At 46.7% G+C, this 21,711-nt stretch overlaps 1 long non-coding RNA gene across 1 annotated transcript in view; it reads right to left on the bottom strand.

Annotated features, from left to right (window-relative positions):
• The window catches only part of LOC144169601 (uncharacterized), an 83,014-nt gene extending 61,741 nt beyond the window's left edge, over window positions 1-21,273 (bottom strand). Inside the window, exon 1 of the long non-coding RNA XR_013322476.1 lies at window positions 20,806-21,273. This is a non-coding gene — a long non-coding RNA (uncharacterized LOC144169601). The remainder of the gene's footprint in view (window positions 1-20,805) is intronic.
• Window positions 21,274-21,711: the final 438 nt, after the last annotated feature.

The raw sequence follows: 21,711 nt of genomic DNA, 5'->3' as shown, positions 1-21,711 counted from the left end.
ATGGCGATTAAGCACCGCCGTTTGCAGGCAACCTGCGCGTGCATGCGCCGCAATTCTACTGGCGTCTTTGTCGTTCGTTTCTGCGACGGTCGCTGCGAAGGGCCGCGGAACATGTATATACGCCGTGGCCGCAACGTTCCTCTGAGTCAGCGCGCGTGTGTGGTAATAGCACGAGTATAGAAATATGGGAAATACCGGCAAGAACCGCTTCAGACAACCGTGACGACATCAGGACATGTTTTAACGTTGGGGCTTCTAGAAAGATGGAGGGCCGAAACCGTATTTAGTATTGGTGGCCGACTTCTTTTCGGTTTGTACAGATGTATTGATCGGCTAAGGGCCGTGTTTGTAGGCTGTGAATGCCTTCAACGGTTTTATGTTGAACTAATCACTTTTCGCTCTGCTATGGAGGCTTAATAAGCACAGTTATATGGGCTTAACCGAGGCGTAACTGTGCACACAAGTAAAAACGTTCACAGCATTACTTGACTATTACATGTTTTTTTTCTGGTTTGGAAGAACGGTATATCATTTATTTTTTTAGGTGCTTTTCTTTGGCAATTCGGAGCAGAAATGTGAAGTTTTGCTGCTTAGGCGGCACTTTAAGCAGAAGTAGCGCCTGCTTCCTAAGGCTTCATAAAAAGGAAAGGAAACATCTCCTTGCAGAAACTAGGGATAATGTTGAGGAATTACTTGCCTTAAACGAACACAGTAAGGGTGTTCATTCAACGGACCCCTCATTCCAAATTATCATAAGCTACTTGCTTTAACGAGACAGAAACGATAGACGAGCGGTCGGAAATGCTGCCATGGCGCGCAAGGCGAACATACGCTAAGGTAATTCCGCCGTCCACGTGAGTTGGCGCATGTTGCGATTTCCGCCTGAACTTTAAAACATTGCTTGTATTTATCACGATGGTTTACATAACAATTCATAACGTTACTACACAGACTGTGGTAAGGAGTGTCATTTACTTATCGGGAGTCGACGGCCAGCACCGCTGACTGCGACGCCGGTGGGGCGAAATTAACAACAGAGCATGCACCTTCTCATCGCCCCCATTATTTTCCTGAGAAAAACGTGCTTGCAATATACATGCCACCGAGATCAGCCGATTGGACGATCAGCCCTTCAGAGTAGAGACAATCTTAGGACATCGGTACCTACCATCAACTTAACAAAAGACGACGAAAGCCATTATAAGTTTCTTGAATGGTACAGGTTAACACGAGCGTTTAAGTGCCTCAAAAAAAAAAGAGGGGGAGAGGGGGTGGGTGGGCTATGAGTGTGGGCGACTTCTCGCTCCTATCTCTTTCTTTTCGCCTCCCTCACTTTATACTCAGAACCCCAAACTCCAAGTGCAGTAGCAAACCGGGATCTACACCTGGTTCACGTCCCAGTTTCGGCGTTCGCTTTCCTCCTCCTCCTCATAACAATGTCATTAAAGAATGGCTTGATTTACACGCCAGCAAAACGCAGCGAAATCTGCTTGAAAGTTAACATTCTGCCATTTTGCGTCCCGTTAGGCTCCGTTGATGACGAAGGCAATGGTTGGGCGGCATACCGTCTGGTCAGGTAGCATAATACAAAAGATAAAACCGATGGCACTGACAAAGTAAAAAAAATAAAAAAAGGACGTTTCGGGAGCGCTACGACTCCATGGTTTCCGATTTTTCTTTACTTGGTAAGTAACCTGTGTTTCATCTTTCGTACTTTGGTGATCATGCAAGTAAAAGTTCCAGCTCTTAACAACGCCAAATCAAGAAGACACGTGTGGTCTATCAAAGGCTGAATACCAGCCTGTGCGTCACAAGGGTCATTTCGAACGTTAGCGTTACTAAACATGCTGGCTGATGATGTGGCGTTGATGGCCATCTTGGTGCCCTGTGTCATGAATTATTCGCCAAGTGAAGACCGCAATGGTGTTATAACAAATAAAGGCTGACACTAGACCGAGTGATATTCTGACGAACAGCGCCAACCCATTAAGCAAAAAATCTTACTGGGGCTATCACCAGCATTGAGCGGCTCTTCGTGATCCGCTCGTCGCTACAGATGCGTCTTCCAGCTTCCGCTTCCCTTTTGCTGCCATTTTATTGAAAGTGACTATGTAATGCGTTGATTGCTCCAACTGACAGAAAGCCGGCCGATTGCCGCTCTACCGCTTGAATGATATAATTCAAATGTACAATGTCCAGACTGAGAAAGCAAGAAAAATGTTTTGAGCAAGTTTACAAGTTATTTGATCACCGTAGAGCAGTAATACTTGTCTGGGGTGCCTAATGTCAATAATAGCGATGCGATAGACCAAGCGCCCCCCACATTCCAAAGAAGCTGTGAACTGCTGTCATTTAGAAGATGGTGCGGAAAGTTCCACCGCTTTTGGTAATAACCTGTCCTTTTTTCCATTCCTTTTTTCCAATCCGCTGTCCCTACTTACTGCCATATTCTGGTTGTACATGCGTTTACCTGCATAAATACTTCTACTACAATTTCGACTGATGGATCTTTCGACGACACCAAAATTTGTTGTGAAACAAACCCCACCAAGTGAAAGTATTGAGGATTCCTGATTGGTAGTTTTATACTGAGCTCGTGCCTTCTCTTAAAACATGTGTTAACTAAAGCTGCGAGATACATTTATTTTGGATACACATGGAACCACCGTACTGTCCTTTCTAGAAAAACAATTAATCAAGCTCCACCAATTACTTTTCGCTTTGTACGATTTGGGATGTCAAGACAGTGCAGAAAAATGTATAGGTCGGCCATACCTACATTCTTGCTTTTGGCATTTTCTGCATTATTAAGTCACTTCTGCTACTGCGAGAGATATATCTGCATTCCCGGCCCTCCAGCCTACCGATATAAGCGAATTTATTTTCACACCAGTTTTCCTTTAAAGGAGCCATGAAGAGAAAATGCAAGTTGGTTTTATTCGAAAGATTTCGTGTTTTATAGTGCCCCCAGCGCTTGTCCGGATACAAACGGTGCTTTATTCACTGAGAAATTAAACAATTTAGGTTAAAATTTTGATTTTCCCGCTCAATCGTGCGTTTTCGTGGTCCCAAGTGACATCACGGGAACCGACCGCTCTGCAGCCTAGAGTACCTTCATTCACGCATCCGCCGTACAGGGTAGAGACACGTAGCGCTGGCGCCGCCATGTTCAGTTGCTCGCTCGCCGCCGAAGCAAGTCATTGTGTCAAAACCGCGCTAAAATTATCGCCGCAACGCGGTTTACTGAAGAAGTTTGAATAATATTGTCTGTTTCGCGTTGCTAGGTCTCGTGGGAAACGAAAAGAATAACGCGTTGAGCCCGTTGGCCCAATTGCGGCGGCACGGGACCGTTCAAAGGTTGTCTCCACCCTGTACAGCGGTGTTGGTTTGTTCCCGCGTTTCTTTACGTTCCGTAACCTAGATGGCGCCACCATACCGTGGCAAGCGTTTGGTTTGTTTTTGCCCGCATTTAAACCTGGCTTGTTTTTGTTCTGGGAGAAAATATTCGTTCCCTGAAACAGTGCTCGCTCGACAAATGGGGTCACGTAAGACACCGTTGCTTGCGTCAATCGGCCAGTGTCGTTTGAGACAACCCCAAGCCCCGTAGTGCTGTGCAGCTAAACCAAAGCATGCTGTGCGCAGTACAAACAGCAGAACGCATCAGTACTTCTATGTTTACATGTGCTTTCGTAACTTCCACTGTTTGTCCCATCATTCTTATTGCTTTGTAAAGAATGTGCCCTAAATTTAAGCGCAAATCGCTCGTTCGTCTAGTTTGTAAGCTCTACCCAATTTGCGTCTGCTTCTGCCAGCCTCCGCCAATCGCAGAGCTTAGCCCATGTGACATCACAGGTTCTGTTGCGGGAAATGAGCTGGTGGGTCGCATGACCATTCCCGTTTTTCCTAATTATGTAGCTTATTTGAGCGAAGTTTACGTTAAAAGTGGTGTCAGTATGATTCTAACGAGACAATCTTTTGAATGAACCAAACTTGTGTTTTCTCTTCATGGCTCCTTTAAGATGAACGAACTGTTATAAAATCACTTTTATAACTGTTATAAAAGCTGGTCCCTGTGCAGGAAATGGAAGCTATACGAACAATTTTTGGTGACATTAATATAAATATTTAGCGATTTTGCTTCTCATAAACGAAAGCCTGTCTATTTGTCGTTCATATTTTATGTAGGTTCCGTGAGTTCTGTGATTCATGTTGACTGTTTACCGGATTCGGCCTATACGCTGTAGAAAGTCGTACCCAGTTGTAGTGGCTAAAATTTTGTGTTTGTGCCTTAGCCGTAGGTTCTACCAAAGAAAACAGCGCGTTTGCTCCACTTTGTACGACAGACAGCACATTATCCTACCAACGTGGACACCGAGCACGCTACGATCGATATTGCGGCAGGGTGTTTAGCATCGTTCTAGAGTGGGTGCAGCAAGGCCTACACATACGTGGTCAACTTTTAGATGGCACTATATTGTTGCATACGCCAAGGTGACTGAACTTTTTCCAGGGCGCCAGATATCGCAAGCGGTGACGAATTAATGCCCCGAATATCATTTAAACGTTATAAGCCCGGTTTAGTAAAACATCGCGTTGTTTTGAGAAAAAGACGGCGCCCTTCAAGGACAACAGGCGGCTTTATTGAGTGTCTCGGCGACCACCCTCATGTCAGCGTCCATGACCGAACATGAAGACGGTGAAGACGAAGTGCACGAGCCGGGCCCATTCCCCAAGCATGCGGGGCAAGCCCAGCGCCACCATTCGGTGTCACTTCTTTTCCCTCTTAAGTTCCAGCATGTTTGCTGATTTTTTTTGAGAGAAGCTTCACTAAAAACTAGAAGGAACTTTGCTCCGGTCCCCAGGGGCTGAAAATTTGTGCTTTATGTAGCCATAAAGAACGCTACAGAAAAGCTGACAACCTTTTATCAATGGGATTTTTTGCGGTTGGCTCCAACGGAGGATTAATCCGTCAGAGAAACGCCTTGGTACCAGGAGCACCGTAATAGATGGTGATTAATTAATTTATACCGCGTGTCGTTCTATAAAACCGGCGCCGAAATGTTCTGCGGACGTGTATTTCTTTCCACCTGCGTCACGAAAACCGTCGTCATGGCAGCCAATCAAGCCCACCAACTGGTGCTTCCACGGTGATGGTTGTTCAATGCGCTTCCATTTATCCGTCTCCATCTAACACACTCCGTATTTCTAGCAGATATTTTCATCAAAGAAATAAATTTTTTATCAACAGTGCTTTATATAAAATGGCCGTTTAGCGCCACATGACCCTTGTGCATTCTCTCATACCCGTGCGCCCCTTGCTTTATGGACCAGTGCACTGGGCAGGCAACGTAATTATAGGCGCCTTATAAGCTCGAGGTTGGAACCGCCGCGCTGCAGTTCAGAGTCAATGCACCAACTAAAGACAGAAACCATGCCTGTTAACACGATGGTCTTGCTCAAGCTCCCGATGGCTTTATGGAGAAACACTTAAGTGCTACATTGTATAAAAAACCGCCGTTGTTTTTTCCTTTGTTGTTTCCGTTTTGAACAACGCATTGGCGTTTGTGCTGGAATTGAACCAGGGTCCCCGAGTAAGAGCGAGTGCGTTACCCCCACGCTACCTCAGCCTGTTTCCGGAGGCGGAACAAGAGTTACGCATGTGTGCGAATATAAAATCGCGGTCACTGACCAAGTCAAAAGGAAAAAATTTTTTCCTTTTGACTTGGTCAGTAACCACGATTTTATATTCACAGATATGACCCCTGACCAGACGAAGTTTCGTCGAACACTCGACCCGGAGTTACGCATGCGGCGCTGACGTCGTACCGCGTGTTAGGTGATCACGGCGGCATATGAATAGAACAGGTGCACCCCAGCCGCGGAGAACTTTGATTTTGGGGAATCTGTGACGTCAAGTGTCCCAGTCTGTTTGCCTAAGCAATTCGCGCCAAAATACGAAGGAACGATAGCCAAGAAAGAGACACAACCACGATTTATGAAAGTCAAGAAGTATTTGATAAGTATCGCTAAGCGTTCGCTTTCAAATCCCGTAAGCAGGTTTAAGGGCTTCGAGGAATTTTTTTGGCGTTCCAACAAAGCTCATAGTATTATTTTCTTCTTTGCTACTATGTTTCTATACCACTTTCGAAGTGCCGAACGTACAAAAAAAGCGTGTCTCGAAAGGTACTAGCTATTAGGTGCCCCACGGTCTATAGGCAGTCTAGCGAACACATTTGGTGAAGTTGTCATCGGCTGTAAAGGGACATTGTATACGTGTTCGGTGTGCACGTAAGTACTCATGCAAAACAGCATAGTCGGATTTAAACTATGCACGCGCGCTAAATGTTGATGTACACGGCAATGTTATTGTTATGGTCTACCCTGTTTAGGTAGAAATATATTTTGCTGTTTAAGTGTAACCTGTAGATGAAGTAAAAGAATTTCTTTCTATAGGCAAAAAGCCCCCTGGTGAGCGTTGTGGTCGGCGTCGCATCTGAATGATGTCCAAGGGTCCTTCGGTGCCACCCAGAAACGTTTTCAACGTCTACAAAACAAAATCCGCGCGATCAAAAGCTGCCGAAATCCGCATGCTTTCGTGCAAAAAGGCCATCAGAAACTGGAAACGAGGAGTTTTTTCGAAAAAGCTGGACGGCGGAGGAGATAAAGATAAAATAGCAGAGATCTAAAGAAAAATTAACAGCTTAGTCCTGCGCGTTGCAGCGCATACTGAAGATGAACTTACAATACTTACGATGTAGTCAAGCAAGAGTTTTACAATAGTGAAATATTTTTTTACTCGACACCTTCATTTCAGCACCATGTCGTTTCACTGCTCATCATGTTTTGACACCCACCATTTCAGATACCCATCATGTCGTTTTAGCAATGCACCGGGGTATCATAGTGAAGCCGACTTTAGGGGGACTCAGTATACAGCACGGTTTTCTGGCTTTATCTTTCCCACATTGTGAACTGCTGTACGGTCTACTCACGAAAAAAAAAAAAAGGAGTTCTTGCGTGACTCGCGACATCATACACTCAGCAGCACTAAACTCAGCAGCCCAAAAAATCAGCGACATACTTCAGCTACAAAACTTAGTGAAGGGATTATCGTTCATTTTCACTTCATAAGAGAGAGCTGAGGTACCACCATAGTCTTTTCAAACAGCTTCTAGATCTAGATACAGTAGACTCTCGATAAACGGAACTTCAAGGGACCGACAAAATTAGTTCCGTTTAACAGGAGTTCCGTTTATTGAGAGAGATGTGCAAAGGTGCAAATTTATGTGGCTACGCAGTCTTAATAGCATTTCATGGAACTCTAAGCACTAGAAGGTGGATGCACGTGAATGTTTTTCAGAAAGCAAAAAAACTACAAGATGCATAGGCACAGCATTCACAGAGTTTATTTGGCAACAATGAGTCGCTGTGCACTACAAAATGCATCAATTATTTTTGTTTGAGTCCTTGCAACTGCATCTTCACGGAGGCTAGAGGCCTCAACTTCGCCAGTGCTTACGAGCCACCGAATTTAGAAGACGGAAACGTGGTAATGAAACGTGAATAGCACCACGATGGCACGAACCAGGCGGCAGGAGCTGAGCCCTGTAACCTCGGCGTCTTGAATCGAGACCGAACGACTGGAACAAGAACTGCGATGTTGCATTCGTTGCTCTAACACGGCTAACCACTTACAAGACAAGGCTTACGAGCCCAACGAGGCTAAAAAAACACGGAGGAAGAAAAACAAAAACAAAAACGAAACAGCCGCAACCGTAAAAATGTGGTTCTCGTGCCAGTGGGTATCACAAGAAGTTCCAATTCTGGTTCCGTTTACACGGTGAAACCGAAAATTTAGTTCCGATTACCGGGGGTATCTTTACGTTTTCTGAATACAAATCCAACCAAATTCCAGGCAACTGTTCCGTTTAAGCGGCAATTCCGTTTAAGCGACTTCCGTTTATCGAGATTCTACTGTGTGCGGTTTGACAAGTTCTGAAAGGTGTTTCAACGGACTGTCCCCAGCACCACGTGATGAGCACGTGGCCAGCAGGATGGTCTCTGCACGGCTCAGGTTTCAAGGCCGAGCTTGAGGAAAAGTCATGCAGGTATTGGTTTTTGTAAAGTGAATAAACATAACCTTGACGAGCATTTATCATTAACAGATATTCGCTAACCTCTATAATGCATTATTATTTGGTTCGCAATGTGCACGACCCCTTTCTGGTTTCATTTGCGTTTAAATGAGCAAAAAGCATTATCAGAAAAAAAAAAGCAATGCCGAAAACACGACATAATTCAACTGAACGCCTCAAATTCGCGGAGTTCTCCAAAGCATGCTTTGCATACAACAATTCGACATCGCTGGCACTTGTTTTATTTTTATTTTTATTTCTAGAATTCGAAGCGGATATTGGAAATACTCTCCAGGTTCTCTTAAAACGTGTTTGGTTAAGTTGATTTTGTCGATCCGTTTTTTTTTTTTTTGCCTCCACTTTGAACTCGCGTTCTAACACAAGTATCTTAAATTACTTAATGTTTTTCCGCTAGCAGTACTTCGTAAATGCTGCACCATGTTTTACGCATTCGAGATCACTACTTAATTAAAACTGGAGTTTTGCCTAGTCCCAGGAGCTGGCTCTAACTGGCGCTCTTAAGGCCAATGGCACATTTGACAAGGTGACCTGAAAAAAAATGGCTTGTAATGGCTTGTAAAAATGATTGTAATGCGAATTTGGTGAAACGAATTAAATCAATCTTGTTGATTGGTTGATTGATTGACTGTAGGGTTTAACGTGCCGACGCAACGCAGGCGATGAGGCGCGCCGTAGTAGAGGGCTCCGGATTAATTTTGACCACCTGTGGATCTTTAACGTGCGCCGAAATCTCGTACGCACGGCCGTTTTTGCTTTTCGCCTCCATCAGTAAAGCGGTGCATCAATCTTGCTGACCAAAAGAAAAGTATAACTCCATTGAGTTTAAATACGATGAATAGTTCGGACGAGTGTAAATCATCATTTGGAATATCACTTTATATTTACCGCACTCGTGCAGTAAACAGTCTATGCGTAACGAAAGATAGGTCGACGCGCTTTATGGCCAGACGTTGCGTCTCATTCCCTTTACACTGTGTTGCCACTATAATCGGTACGTTGATCTTTGCAACACGCTCCAGTAACACACTCCAACGGGATCCTGTGGCTCTGCTTCGCCACAACTCACTCTATTGACTAGTTTATTCGGCCAACAAACGTCAACTACCCCTCTGTCGAATCGACAACGATGGGGGAACGCGAAGCTTTCCCAAATCAAGCGCATCTCCAAACGAACCAAGCAAAAAGCGAGCGGATATGACATAAAACTGTGCGCTCTTTATATGAACACCTGTTTCTTATCGGGACGGTTTACTACACTGCGATTGCACTCTCTAGTACTCTACTGATACGGGCATTCCATGGCTTTCCCTGGCGTTCACCCATCGTCGTCGTTAGACGGAGGTGAGTATTTTCTGCCAAATGTTTCACGTTCATGCACCCCTCTCCAAATCCGAACTGCTTCGACCGTGTCGGAATGGCGCAATCGGATAGACGTCGGCTGCATAGCGCCGAAATCCCGCTTCGATTCCGGCCGCGGGGAGCGCTTTAATTTTTCTTCACTTCACCCACGATCATCATCATCATCATCAGTAGTCGGCTTTCCTGCATTGCGCTTTGGGTTAACCACAGACGACATCAGTGAGAGGCGAGTAACGATGCCGAGCATGCGATTTTACTGAAAAGCTCGGTCTGCGCTATGACATCACGCAGTGCCTCCCACAGCTCAGGAGTGTACTCAGGAAATCACACTACGACAATTACAAGCGGGGGCGTACGTACACCCAGTTCGAATGAATTTATTGTTTCCCCCACAGTACACCGGTCCTTGCAAATTCTGTCCACAGCTTGGTACCCACCAGCATATAATTCTGGAATGCGCTCTCAACCCAGCCATGCCACTCCTCTTCACCCGTTCATTTCCTGAGCTGTGGGTGACACTGTTGACCAGCCGTCAACCGGAAGACCAGACTCTCCTGGTGACACGGGCCAAGACGGCTAGGGCAACGCGTGTATTCCCGGACTAGTGTTCTACCCTCACTTTTGAGCTCATTAAAATGTTTTCTCTCTCTCTCTCACGCAGCCCAAGCGTGGTGTTCTGCATTGCGCGGTGCCATAGCGCACACCACATTGATGTCGTTTGGCGAATTTGCCTGTTCGCGGTAGGAATTGGCCACCCGAGTGCATTGCGATGAAGCTGAACTACGGGACTGCCTAAGAATGCAGGACTCCGGTGATCAGTGGGAGAAAGCTGCTTATATCATCTACTTCGCGTCTCTTGAAGTACTTTCTTTTTTCGCTTTTTAACGTGAGCGCTTTGTTTGCTCGGCTCTTTGCACGAAAGCCATGTCGTCGTCAGAAAGCCTTGCCTGTGGCAGAAAAGCCGTGGAAGCAAAGCGGCTCACAAATTATTCACATTGGCTTCGGCGCGTTTTATAGTATACGTGCCTCAGAAATAAACACGACTAAAAGGAGGAACGCAAACTTCCAGGCAACCCTTGGGCATGCGCAGAGCCAAGTGAAATAACCTAATTCTGACCCTACTTCTATGGCCCGCCATTCTCCAGTGTAACGGATCACTGCGTACTGTGGTTGCTGTTCTCATTGAAGGACTCGGCAGGACGAGTTGGCCACTCGGCGTTGAGCCTTAAAGAGGACACGAGTTCTCAGTCACCAGTAGTCTCGCCGTTTGCACCAAGATGACAATTGTCTCTCTCGCAAACCGTCCACCTAACTGGTCTACTCGCTTGGCTGCGATACATGCAGTTTAGCCTAATCTCATCTACTGGCTCCCGCCACGAGCAACGACACGACGCTAACTTACGAGCCATAATTGAAAAATGCGTGTTCTTCCATGGACCGTTTTGACATCGCTGATCCGCCGCCCAAACGTTCGCTGCGTTATCCTCGATTACAGCCGCGTCCTCAGCGCCTTTCTCACGGTGGGACGAAGGACAAGACCCACTGTTTTCCACGAGCGTCGACTTACTATCCCCCGTAACTCGCGTAACCCAGCCGCGATGACGCACGTGTTCGGTGCCGCAGAAGATTAAAGTGAAAGGCACGCCGATCAACGAACGCCCGCGCAGCTCCCCTGCCGTGGTTTGAACCGTGGCGACACCGACCGGAGCGGGCGGAAACTATAATGGCAAACTGTTCGCATGGCGACGCAGTGAAACATCCCCCTCGCGAGGGGCACGATCAAATGCAGAGCATTTCCGGGGACGCACGACGTTAAGTAGTTTGCGTTACATTAATGTTGTTGCACTTGTGGAAACTGCTGACGAGAGAGCGCTCGTCAGCAGTAATTTGAATGAGTCAAGGATATAAGGCGCGTTCGTAGCCTCCCATTCTGTGTCGGCTTTGTGGCGCAGTAGGTAGAGCACCATGTACATTGCGTTCCGGCCGCAGGGTCGAGTGATCGAAACCAGGCGCAGGATAGTATTTTTTTATATATAGTGTAGGGGGAGGGGTGCGGACTACGACTACGGACGCCTACGGACGTCAACGCGGGTGACATCGTGAGTTACTGAAATGCTCTGCATTTAAAAGTGGAGATAGCGGCGGTGGCAGCTGCAACTGTTCCGCTGAGCCGTTTCACGGCCGACGCAGCACGAGAGCGTCGCAGCGCAGCAAAACGTGCGACGCGACCAGCTGCAGCGAAACAGCGTTGATCCACCCCGCCGCAACGCTAAACTTAGAGACATAACTAGGCGACAAGCAATGTTCTCGCGTTTACACACCACGAAAATTGCTTAGGTGTCCCCATTGTTTTCTTTTACCTCCCCAGTACTTTTTTACCCATTAGAAACATAGGCGGGCCTAACCCTTTTGGTCATAGAAGTGGCATATATAAAGTTTGCGTATTTTCGAAAGAACTTAAGCTTGTAAAGGCTGACGTTGGAAAAGGTGAAACGTCGCTTGTGACTAGCGCTTCAAGTAGCCAAATGACAGCATTTGAGCACGGACCATGGAGTACGGGGGGCGGAGAAATTACACACCAAGGACAAGGAGGGCACACAACATGAAAAATGTGCGCTCATGCTCAGCTGACTTTGACGATGAGCACGAATAGTTTGTTGCAACGCCTTGTTTGCATTCTTGTTACCCACGAAAAAAGAAATTGGCCAAGTAACATTGCCAGTTAGGTAATTTAGGTAATATTTTTCCCTCGGCCGCACCTGCACTATGATAATGCAGCTAATGACCCGTAACGAGGCGGGTGTAAGAAGTTCAAGTTTAACACAGGCCTCAGGGTTGAACTAAGCAATCGTGCTGCGCATCGGGTTCTTTTACGTGGTGCAATAATTCTTATCGGCCAGACATGTAGCTCTCTATACGCGCCTTGGGAAGCGCAACGGCCGTTGAAGGGCTTAGGTAGGGGTTATATATCCAGTTTGTGGAACGTGGGAGGGGAAAGGGGGCGGTAAACTCTTTGAATATCAACTACTTTCTGTACAACTTGCCCGTGCCCCCGTCAACTTTGGTTTCGCATGGCCATGCATGTCACTGCAATCCCTGCTTCGATAGTACAAACGATTTGTTTAGACATAAACGTTAGATAAATTGCAAAATTTCGGCAACATTTTATATCTAAATTAGTATTCGCGCTTGTGTTAGCAGCTGCCTGTCACTCTACGCGTATAATCGATTTCAGGGTGACGTTCACTGACAGCGCCTAAAAATACCCGCGTTGTATACAACTGCCACTCCTTGCGTTGTTTGGGTTTTCCGGTTCGTAGTTATCCCGTTGTTTAGCTCAAGCCCGTGTAATACTACAGTTCGAATTTTTCAACGTTAAGCGCTAAGTTGGGAAGAAAAGGCGCGCGTAGTCAAAATATTGGCTGTACATGAATACGACTTTATTGCAGAAGTTAGAAAACACAGGTAGAAAAAAGAATGGATATGTTCAAGTGACCGCAGTCGCCCTAACTATACTATTCCTTTTTGGTAAAGCGCTACAACCAGATGCTTGTAAGGCTCGTATAGGACATGGACTCTATTATCGACATATTTTGAGGCAGTGGCTAAATTTTGCGTAACCGCTTAGCCGCTGCCTTTAACGGGGAACCAAAAAAAAAGAGAGAGAGAGAGTGAAATGGCCCCGGTGTTGTAAACGGCAGTGCGCGTCACTTCATGTTTGAGATGAAAGCTGCTTGCATTGAAAATACGGCAGCAATCGAGCATTTTTCGGAGCTACGCTCCTGTAACCTGGGGATCCTCGCGCGAGTTTGCAATAAAAGCGAATACGTTTCTAGCCTTCTCGTGGTTACACCACCGTGGTAGTGGCATGTGAGCTTTATAACGCACCAATTAACTGCGCTCATCACAGAAACACAGCACATTCGGTACGTGTAGTGCACGCGGCGGGATTGCCGGTGAAGGCCCTTTGCTGGTGGTGTGCTACTCTTTATTTTGATGAAATGGCTCTACCATCCATCCGCCTTTTATTCCAGTTATAAGGTTAATAATACCACATATTATCCCCAAATCGCAACTTTCCCCATACAAGGAAGGGGACTTGAGCAGCATCCGATCTTTGTTTGTCTCTGCTTTCCTTTCGTCAGAGTTTGTTTGTCCTCCTCTATGCACTAAGGGAATAGTCCTGCCGGGCATCGCACACTTCACGTAGACATCACGCAGGCCATAAACACAAACAGTGTGTAACAATTTACGCAATTGGCATCGTTGATCAAAGCAACGAATGGTAACTGCGTTTGCGGCATTATCGGATGCTAAATCTGAGAGCGAGTGTCCTCGTGCGTCGTTCAAGTTCCCTCAAAACGGTTACACTGTTGGAAGCGGTATACAGTCATCGTTATTGTTTATTTCCCTTTGTAACTAGTCATGTCCCCCGGCCAAATAGCAAATTCTTGATACGCAGCGGTATACAGGCTCATCAAAGTTAAGTCGACAGGGTTTTTTTTTAATTAGGCGCTTAGATATACGTGAAGACCAACGCTACAGGGAGGTTGTGCGCCAAGGGGGACACACAATGAGATGGTAGCATTGATGTCGGCGGCCTAATTAACTAAAATTGAATAATTAACGTTTAGCGGCTGCAGTAAGCGTGCATGTATACGTATCAAAAAGTTTGTCGCAATCTTGTTTCTATGCCTTTTCATTTGGCAGAATTTTTCTAATTCGTACTCCGAGATATCGAACTGCGAAATTTAATTGCTGTTCGCATGATTACGCATGCTAGACAGTGAAGACCGGCGCAAGGCTCCTGCCTTTTGTGACGTGCCGGCTGCGTACGCTGTTTAGTTTGACAACGGGGTGGAGGCATAGGCAAAACTGATAACTGACACTTTTTCAGTCTTGACTGGCGTTATCGCAATCTGCACTCGGCGAAACCGCTATCGAAACACAGAACAAAAGGGAGGAGCTTTGCGCCGGCCGTCACTATCTATCATGCGTAATCATGCGAACGGCAATTAAACTTCGCAGTTCGATATCTCGGAGTACGGATGCGCTAGAAGAATTCTGCCAAATAAAAAGTGCACAGAAACAAGATTGCGTCTAACTCTTCGATACATACATGCCGGCTTACTGCAGCCGCTAAAAAGTTAATTATTCGATTTTAGTTAATTACGCCGCCGACATCAACTGTTACCACCTAATAGTGTGTCCCCCTGGGCGCGTAGCCTCACTGCCGAGGTGGTCTTCACATAAAGCTAAGCGCCTAATTTAAATAAAAAAACCTGTCGACTTAATTTTGATCACCCTGTATATTAAAAGCAGCCAAGAAAGCTTGTTTAAGCAAAAAGAGAGAAAAAGGTCAGAAAATTACGACAGAAGGAAAAGATAATTGCGTTACGATCAAGTATATATTTCGGCTACTTTATTCGAAAATGTGTTTTGCAAAAAAAAAAAACAAAAAAACAAATGAGGTTGGTGTTTCTAACAATGAAGTAAACACGAATCGAAAATTACGCCTAGAAAAAAGGGCAGAAATGCAGTCTTAAATCAATTTTTTTTGCGTTTTACACGCCTAAGCTACACCTGGGTCGTGGAGTTCGCCGTAGTGGAGTGTTCTGGATTAATTTCATTGATTGATTCATTGATTGATTCATTGATTGATTGTACGGTTTCAACGCGCCGACGCTGCACGCGATAAAGCACGCCGTAGTAGAGGGCTCCGGATTAGTTTTGACCACCTGGGGATCTTTAACGTGCGCCACAATCTCGTACACACGGTCGTTTTTGCTTTTCGCCTCCATCAGAAAAGCGGAAGCCGCGGCCGGGAATCGAACCCGCCTCCTCGTGCTCAGCAGCACAACGCCTTAGCCACTGAGCCACCGCGGCGGGTTCCGGATTAATTTCAACCACCTACGTATCTTTAACTTGCTCAGACATCTCGGCACACCGGCTTTTTCGCCTTTCGTCCGCACCTGAAAAACGGCCGCCGCGGCCGGGATTGATCCCGCGTCCTCTGGGCGGTGCCTCAGCCTTAGCACAATGTTTTAGCCACTGAGCCACCGCTGCTGGTCAAATGCAGCAGAAAGGCAATAAAGTGCAGGGGACAGGAAAAAAAAAACTATATATGACAAATAACTGCAAATTATAGTCGCGGTGTATTGACGTTTATCAGTCCAACTATTTTTGTAACTATAATAGTAACTAGACTATTAACCGCGATTTAAAGAATTCCGCATGTTCTCATTCATTGACAATTTCCCGCACACAAGGCCGGTGACTTGAGCAGTGTCGGAGCAGGATTGGAGGTCGCACAACCCTGTTTCCTACCTGTCTTGTCCCGTGGCAAAGTGTATCGCCAGGTATACGGTTCGCCGCAAATGTTTTTTCAGCTCCGCTGCGGTCTCCCCCTTGTGTTGTATTCAAGCAACAGAATTTACTTTTCCAGCTGTAACCGCTGTAGCCTTTCACCCCTGGAATTGCTCGCCGTAAACTGCTTTAAATGTGGCAGATTGATATTGATTACATCATTACTTACTGTCACAGTAACTTTGCAAAGGAAGGAGCTAATTGTAGAAAGAAGGCACTACGTATACGTGACCTTAAACCAATTGTCGGCTGATTCCGTACCTGGGCTAACGCTAACAGGAATGACTACATGAATTGCTAACGCACGTGCAGCTGGTAAAGAATGAAGCCTAGACGTAAAACTATCAGAACACACAATTCTGATATTGTGTGTGGGTGTAGAGGGGAAATGAATTAAAATCCGTCGTTTTAATGCCGCAGGAGTACCTGAGCTTATACGAGGCGCGCCAATGAGTGGAGGGCTGAAATACTGTCGAAATGGTGGGAAATCTAATGGGATCAATTTATTTCAACTCATGTTTGATTTAAGGCATCTGTCCTAGTGTGCAGCAGAGCTACGCCGTAGCCATTGGCCACCACAGCACGTGTGTTCTGTGAGCGGCAGGCAAAGACTCGGTTTATATACTAATGACAAAAGGCAGCAATGTTACCGGCCAAATCTACCCAAACCATGCCGGTTTGCTCATCAACAAGAACCTCCACATTTAAAGTTTAGTTCGAATTTGCATTAATTTGCAGTGTAGGCCACATGCAAAGGGCAATAACGGGTTTTTTTTTTTTTTTTTTTTGGTGCAGCAAATAGAAAGAAGGAATGATAACACACTACAGGAAAGACAGGGAGGTTAGCCAGAGGAGAGTCTGGTTGGCTACCCTAGACACGGGAAGTGGGGAAGGTGGGATTGAAAGAAAAAGAAAGGGCCTCATTTAATTCGGGGTTGATTGACCAAATATCGACGTTTCTTTACGTATGCACAATTCTGAAAAGATGCGCGAAGCACATGACTGTTCATAAAATTCGAGTAATGGCGGTGGTGGTGGTAATTTTTATTATCTAGAGCAGTACTCATTTCAGTCTAGCACTCTGATGGCGAATTATCTGGAAACAATCGTTTGGCGATGGTTCAGAGGGACAGCATTCGCCTCGTATGCGGAAGGTTCCGAGTTCGCACCGCGGGGCACCCATCGTTTTTTTTTATGCACTTCACCCACCATCACCATTGTCAGAGAAAGTTAGCTTGTAGTGCGTCTTGTGAATAATAATAAGTAATAAAAGTAATAAACTTTGCACAGCGGTTGGTAGCCGCAGCGCGAATGTAGGAATTCGTTCTTATTGATCTGAAAACAGCACAAGTTCGAGGTTTTCCCCCTGTAAGCATAAGGCCGCCTGGATTTTATGTGGGCTATAATTAACAGAGTGATGTGTCGCTAGAAAAAATGGTGAATTGCACTAAAAACATTTACCGAAGAGTCTCAAGCCATTGCGCGAAACATCCCGAAACTCACGGGCTGATCGCCGTCGTTGCCGGAGCGCTCGCATTTCGAGTAGAGTATCGTTGTGTTGTTGTGCACTTTAAAGATCCCGTTGATCTGCTTCCCACAGGGCCTTTCAGCGACCAGCCCCTGCTTGTGATGTGTGTGCCACGGATGAAACAATAGAACACCTCTTGTGCCACTGTGCCCGGTTTGCAACGCAGAGGCAGCACCTGTCAGCCGCACTAAGGAAGATCGACAACAAGCCGTTTACTGCGCAGACTATTTTATGCCACAGGCATTGCCAATCGCAGTCCCAAAAGGCCACAAAACACATGCTTCGTTTTTGGAAGGCCACAGGCTTGTATGAGCGATTGTAGGACACTGTATACCGTCTTTCATTCGCACATTTGGCCAATTTACCTGTTCTGTTTTAGACATTCTGATTCTGATTGACCATGGTTTTGTATTCGTAATTATTTTTATTCCTTTACTCGTTCTTTTCTCGCTCCTTAATCTCAACCCCCGTCTTTTTAGATACCCTTTCTTTCTCTTTAAATCCCTCCTTTCCCACTTCCCATGTGTAGGATAGTGAACCGGACTCTTCTCTGGTTAACCTCCCTGCCTCTCATGTGATGTCTTATCCTTCCTTCCTTCGACTGAAGGGGCAAAGTAAACCAATGATGAGGCTAAGCCTAAAATTTTACAAAAAAAAAAAAAAACGTTGCCTGTAATGGGACCTTACACAAGATAAGAATTTGCTTTGCATTCCGGGATGTCGCAGCGCGAATCACTTTCTTGAGTCAATTCATATATCGGACCATGGTACTCGCCCGATTTACTGCTGTAGATGCAGATGTTGGTTGTTCAAGCACATTCTGGAGAAACAGCCTCACGGGGAGTCTGTAGAGTTCAGTCTTAAAAATTCTTGGGGTTCTACTTTTTCCACAATGCACTAAATGTGTCAAGGGGCCAAATCCGACGAACAACGTGGTGACACATGATCGACCCCATGTTCTGCAGTGAGCGGTGTCGCAGCGCCGGTCAGACGTGTGATTCGAATCATATATCTGGCCTCGTTATTCGGGAAATTTGCCCCATGGATTCAACGGCTCATGGGTTCGCTCATTAGAAGTTCTCTTTAAGGGGATTTCCGTCCGCCGATTCCAATTTTGTGAATTCCTGAACGATATCGCACTTTTGTTAACTATACTCAGTGCGAGGTAGGTGGCCCCACTTTGTATATCATTATTTTTATCAGGTCCGACGCTATGACTCGCACACTCAGGCGTTGAGCTGCTGAGAACGAACTCACATGTTAGATTTGCAGGTTCGTTCTAATTGGGGCGAAAAACAAGAACTCTGAAATATTAAATAACCTCAGGTGGTTTTAATTATTTTTGCAGCGCACCTCATCGCCCAGGTGTAGCTTCGGTGCGTGGAACAGCAATTCGAACCTTTTGATTGTGCATTTTTGGCCTGGTGCTAAAAGACTAGCTTCGGGTATATACAGTTATGAAGGACTTCGTGTCGCGGCGTATGGCGTATTATATCAGCGAATTTAAAATAAATAAAACGGCACAAATTGTATTTTATTTCTGCTTAAATTTTCTGGTGTGCGTAGATTTACTAAACCTAACTCCAGTGGAAACTTTCTTTATTTCACCCGGCAGGTACTATCGCTACTAAACCTCTAACCAGGAGTAAGTACAGACATAGCCGGCTGGTTTTCATACGCCATATGTCGAAACAGAACGTTCACTCTAGGACAATCCTGTGGTCCAGCTTCCCTACAATCCACTAAATTGAATAATCACTGGAGCCAGGGAGGAATATAAGGCCCATGGTGATGTCCAGCGTACTATTTTACTCAAAAGTTCGGTCTGCGCTGCGGAGTCACGTAATGCAGGCATGGCATTCTCCACGGCGCACTGCCACTGCGCAGGATAAATTTTTGAGTCAAATAGTAAGCACGCTGCTGTCATTCGATGAATTTGCTTTCTTGGCGCCTTGTATTGGCGTATAAAGTGCATTGGGGTGAAGCTGAACAACAGGATAGTCTAAGTTCACGAAACCAAGGTCTGCGGAAAAAAAAAAAAAAGGCGAAACGCGTGGAAAAGACATGACTGAAAGAATTAGGTGGTCCTAAACTGTTTCTGCGACGTTTGAATAAGTTACTGCTGTAAATGTGACAAAATAGACAAGAAAAAGAAAGCTCCGTGAGACCTCGATTCCTCCTTGTTTAGCTTATCTGAATTTGAATCATCCGCCTAGTTCGTACATCCTTTTAGCACAAGGTCGCGGGTTCGATTCCCGGCCGCGGCGGCCGCTTTTCTGATGGAGGCGAAAAGCAGAAAACGCCCGTGTGTACGATATTTCGGCGCACGTTAAAGATCCTCATGTGGTCAAAATTAATCCGGAGCCCTCCACTACAGCGCGCCTCATCGCCTGCGTTGCGTCGGCGTGTTAAACCCTACAATCAATCAATCAATCGTACATCCTTTAAAAAAAAATGCTCGTTAATGTCACCTACTCAACAGGCTGTAGTTAGGTCACCGGTCTTTTAATAATGATTGTGTTTGTGGTCAGTCCTCTAGTATTTACAGAAGACGTATGGCGCAACTGGTGCTGTCAAGTCAGTCAGAGGCGCGGCTTTACTTAGACGTCAACACGATTTGGTGATGTGCTGCGTAAGAATCTTTTTCTCTGATTTTCTGCCCACTTCAGGGTCCCTTTAACACTGGATGATTTAGGATTATGAAGATTGGGACTTATGTCAACCCCAATAGTTTTATCCCCGTCGCATAGTACGGGGTCAGTCCACAGTAAAGAGAAAAGACGGGACCGAGCAACCTGCACTCGCACCGAACGCCTGGGTTCTTGCTCTTAGAAATCAATGCGTAAGCGCGAGATAGTACAGATGGCGCCTCGGAGGCACAGCGCCCGGTTCTGCGTTCGCACCGAAAACGCCGACAGATGGCGCATGGAAACACACTCCCGTAGGGTGCCTAGATGTGCGGCGGCGGGCGCGCGTCCACGCACACTACACTCCCTTCTTCCCTGTAGCATTGGTGCGCCCTGCCCCGCCCGGTTTACTTATGTTCTCCTTAGATTAATGAAACCTGGAACGCATGGGAAGTTCGAAGCATGAAGTTGTCATGTAGTGTAGTGCAATGAAAGGCATAGCAATTTGTCATGCTCAGCTGAAGGCTATAGTAATAATTCTTTTAGACCACGCACTGAGAGGGGGCGCAACATATAGTGTTCCCCGCGACAAGCCCGGGGTCGCAACAAGACCAGGGTTCACAACGCTCGCGAAGACTTTGTTTTTTACCAAAGCCTACCGTATTTCGGTGCGACCGAGCAATGCCATGAGGGGAAATATGCAATGCGACATTTACGCACGGGCACATGGTGTAAGTGCCTTCGAGCAGCGATGGAAACTGGGACTCACCGTAAACACTAGCAGCCGTCTTCTTTGAAGAAGTTATCCTCATCGCCCCAGGTTAATCCTCGACGTGCGCGCGCCCCCACCGTGCGCGCGAAGACGCGAGGCAGCGTCCCGCGAGCGCATAAGGTTCCAGCGTACGACTGGCTCCGACGAGCGAGAGCCCTTGGACCGCAGCCCTTGCAGACGCAGCCAGGTGTGCGGAGCCGTGGAACGACTCAGCCAGCGGTTCGCCGCTGGGAGGGCGACGTGGCTGAGCAGCGGTGCATCCTCTGGACATGGCTTTACGGTTGCCCAGCAGCGCCGCATCCGAGCTTGTCAGCGGCGGCGGAGCGGCCCGGAGGCGGCGGATGAACAGCGTTCGCCTCGATTAATGGTGCGGACAGCGGAACCAACCTTGGGCCGGCTGACGGCTTCCCGCGGGTTTCTGCCCCACCGAAGACGTGCCACGGCTGCCTGCTTCGGCGCAGACCGCAGCTTCCCGCGCCGCCGGTCGCCATCGGCTGCTACCGCCAAGGCGCCCACTCGAGACGGGCACGCTTGCCGAGCGCGCGCTCGAGAGCTGCACGCGCCTTGGCTCTTCACGCAGCGACAACTACTCAGTGGGCATGCAGGATAAGCGCCAACGCTCCCGAATGTATCGAAATGCGATGCCGGGATTTCTGGAAGACGAGGCAGCAATGGCATTAGGCTAATTGGCTGTTAGCAATGACGACAATGTTCACAGTGTTGAAGCGTGAGGTTGAACTTTAGTAGGTTCTTTAAATTCTTCTGCCCACTTGATGCCATGCCCACATTTCATTGCGCTTTTCCATCAATTGCTGCCTGAGGGTGGCCTCATATATCCTTAAGGTGCTATCGGCTAAACAGCCCTGCCTATCCCCCGTGAAACCAAAGCAGCAACAACGAAAA

Source organism: Haemaphysalis longicornis, unplaced genomic scaffold, assembly GCF_048455015.1.
Source record: "Haemaphysalis longicornis isolate Haplotype H1 unplaced genomic scaffold, Haemaphysalis longicornis Haplotype H1 scaffold_1, whole genome shotgun sequence".
NCBI classification, from domain to species: domain Eukaryota; kingdom Metazoa; phylum Arthropoda; class Arachnida; order Ixodida; family Ixodidae; genus Haemaphysalis; species Haemaphysalis longicornis.
The sequence above is the reverse complement of the archived record's forward strand: the minus strand, read 5'-3'. Positions and strand labels throughout refer to the sequence as shown.